The sequence below is a fragment of the Notothenia coriiceps genome, unplaced genomic scaffold (genome assembly GCF_000735185.1).
Source record: "Notothenia coriiceps isolate Sejong01 unplaced genomic scaffold, NC01 NC01_scaffold00037250, whole genome shotgun sequence".
Taxonomy (NCBI): Eukaryota; Metazoa; Chordata; class Actinopteri; order Perciformes; family Nototheniidae; genus Notothenia; species Notothenia coriiceps.
In genome coordinates, this window is record NW_011369951.1 from 8,547,663 (window position 1) to 8,550,808 (window position 3,146).

Below are 3,146 nucleotides of genomic sequence, written 5' to 3' on the forward strand. Positions count from 1 at the left end.
CTTACGCCTAGCCGTGTGCCGTGTGTGTGGTGGTGTGTGTGTGTGTTGTTCGTACGCCGTGCAGTGTGTGTGTAGTGTCAAACCATCGTAAAACGTCGTGGAGCAAATGGATGGCGTTGGTGTGTCGTGTGTGTGTGTGTGTGTGTGTGTGTGTGAGAGAGAGAGATGATGTGGTGGAGAGAAGAGTTTGTGTCCGTGTGTGTGTTTGGTGTTTGTGTGTGAGAGGAGAGGGCGTGTGTTGTATGGCAGTACTTCAACGAAGATGTAACCAACTCCACAGTGAAGTGTCAGTTGTGTACAGCTGTACTGAAGTACAATACAAATGCATCTGCTATGCGCAACCATCTAAAGATGAAACACCCGCTGCCGACAGCTAGCACTAGCAGTAATGCTAGCACCAGTGAGCAACGGACCGGCGTCAGCACTGAACAGAGGCAAACGAACAGCAAGAAAACACGGGTCAACAGTGATGCGGATGATGAGCTACGGGATTACTGCCAGCGGACACCGCATATCCCCACAATGGATAATCCACTGGAGTGGTGGGCAGAAAACGTGCACCGCTTCCCCCGCTTTCGAGGAGCTACCTGGCTATTCCAGCCACAAGCACCCCGAGTGAGAGGGTTTTTTCCCTGGCAGGCAACACTGTCACCCGAAAGCGGTCAAGCCTCCTTCCCTCACATGTCGATGCGTTGGTGTTCAAACCAAAAATATGGAAAGGTGGACGTTATCGTGGAGGACAGCGAATAAAGTGTTGCGCAATGCGCTGTTGCGCACTGGATTTACGTGGCATTTATGTAAACAAGAGTTTTTTGCTGTCGATTTTGGTGAGTCTAGTGTTTGTTATTTACTCAGCCATGTAACACAAATTAAAATGCAGTGTTTAATGTTACTGTATGAGTTCCAATAGAAAATACAGTTGTAAACCTCTCTTTGTGTGTCTTTATTATGACGTAACGACTAGTCGACTACTATTTTGAAAAACTAGTCGACTAGTAAATATTGGTAGTTGTGAAACCCCTAGTATACGTGTGTGTGTGTTTGTGTTATTTTGCGTTTGTGTGTATTGTGTTTGTTTCCCGGGGAAAACACTCATGAGAAACACCGGCTGTTATGCCTGCTGTGACGTCAAGTTACTCCATTCTCCGCTTGTAATTATGCCGTTAAAAGCTTCAAAGTTGTATTTATCATCTGAATTTGCCGAAACAAGTTTAATATTCTGAAAGCCAAGACTTTGTTTAATTGAAATCAGATGAAAACAAATTGTAACGGACCCTGCCGTGTTATCTATGATTACGATACGCCTTACGTTCATAATTTCAGCGGGAGGGAGGGGAAGCAGCGCTGCAGAACAGCAGAGTGGCGAGTGAGAGCTCTCATCTTCCCTTTACAAGCTTCAAACATGTATTTATCGTGTGATTTTGGAAATAAAAGTTTCATGTTCTGAAAGCCAAGACTTTGTTTATTTAAAATCAAACAAAAACACCCGAACCCCGAAAAACTATTTTTTTACACAAATCCACGTTTATTTTGAAATGAGCCGTTGCGACTTCCGACTGATTTCGATAGAGCGTGTCACAAATATTCCGCATATTCATCAGATAAAATAAATAGAAATTAGTTGCAGCCTGATTTCTAATAAATTGGCATTGTCAGTATTGTAATTTGGCATGCAAGCTGTAATCTTCAAATAAAAAGATGTGAAACGTTACCATGCCTCCCCACAGAGCACACTGGTGACAGATGCATTTCTTACAGGTCCAACAGAAAACACTCAGCTTCTCACGGTGGTTATCACATCTGCAAAGGAATCATCCAATGACACTTGCTTGTCACACAGAAACTTCAACGCTAAAAGATTTGGCCTGTTTCTACAAACATATCAAGCTTTATCAAATGCAGGAGATGGAGATGATGAATATGCTAAAGGAGGGATGGATAACATCTAGAAGTGTGCACGGTTATATCAGGAATTAGGAATTTGGGTATTTCCGGAGAATTTTTGCCACAATTTGCTCCCAATTCCTGTTAAAACTGTATATAAACTAATCTTTAAAACAAATTATAAACAGTTTTTGGTAAGAAATCACAGGACGAGTGTCATACATGGTAGTGCTACAATTAAAAATCATCTAAATACATTTTGAAATGCTTTAACCGAGTGCCATAGGGGTGGGGAAGGAGACAGGGGGGGTGCTCACTTGTCCTTGTCGTTGTCCTCGTGCTTGGTGAGGCTGCACAGCTGCAGGGTGTCCAGCTGCTGGGTCACCTCCTCTGCCCAGCGACAGTTCACCAGCTCCCTCAGCTGGAGCGGAGCTCTGTACATGAACACACACACAAATACTCATTGTAATACCTTACCACAAATGCCCTTTACTTCACTACAGTCATTCGAGGTGTGTTTTAGAAATACTCGTCAAATCAAATTCATTGAAATGGCAAGTATTGGATCTTGAAGATGCAACTGGATGTGATGCCCTTTTTTCTGATTACATTTCTATGATGAATTGGGGGTGAAGTTACACACACTCTAAACACTGACATACAGTAGCGAGGGTTGTGTTAGCATGCTCTTACCGACAGTGTGGACACTGGGCTCTCTGCTCCGTCAGCCACCGCTGTCAAACAAGAGATTAAAGTTAAATCATCATTTAATCTAAACACAAACAGGATTCTCAAATACACGTGATTCTCCTCAGGATACAGCCGCCTAGACTCCATATTATATTATTAGTAAATCCTGTGAAAAGACCAAAGTATATAATACATCTTATTCCTCTGACGCCAAAGTGCTTCATTGTTATCCAAACATGGATCAATAGCATACTATGAACATGTGTGTAGTAGTTTATTTGCTTATCCTGCAATAAATACTTTCTACATCAAATGTATATTTATCAACCACTTCAAATATTCCACATAAAAAAAGAAAATGTATTAAAAGCTCCCATGTCATGCTTTTCCGGTTATTACCCGTCCCCTTGTGTGTTATGAAGGTTTTTCTGCATGTAAACGGTCTGCCGAGTAAGCAATTAGTTCTGTGGGTTGGCGTGAACTGTCAGAACCTTTTGTGCTCCTATCGCTAATCTCGAGCGGTAGAGTGTAAATGGACATATGTTATATTTGGGAATAGACGGTTTAACATA

The 3,146-nt window shown here is 42.2% G+C and overlaps 1 long non-coding RNA gene across 1 annotated transcript; it reads right to left on the bottom strand.

The window, feature by feature from the left end:
• Positions 1–1,693: 1,693 nt before the first annotated feature.
• LOC104966855 (uncharacterized) lies at positions 1,694–2,643 on the bottom strand. The gene is made up of 3 exons (XR_800687.1): positions 2,578–2,643; positions 2,202–2,318; positions 1,694–1,800 (listed from the first exon to the last, which is right to left on the bottom strand). It is a non-coding gene; the product is annotated as an uncharacterized lncRNA (long non-coding RNA).
• Between the last annotated feature and the right edge of the window lie 503 nt (positions 2,644–3,146).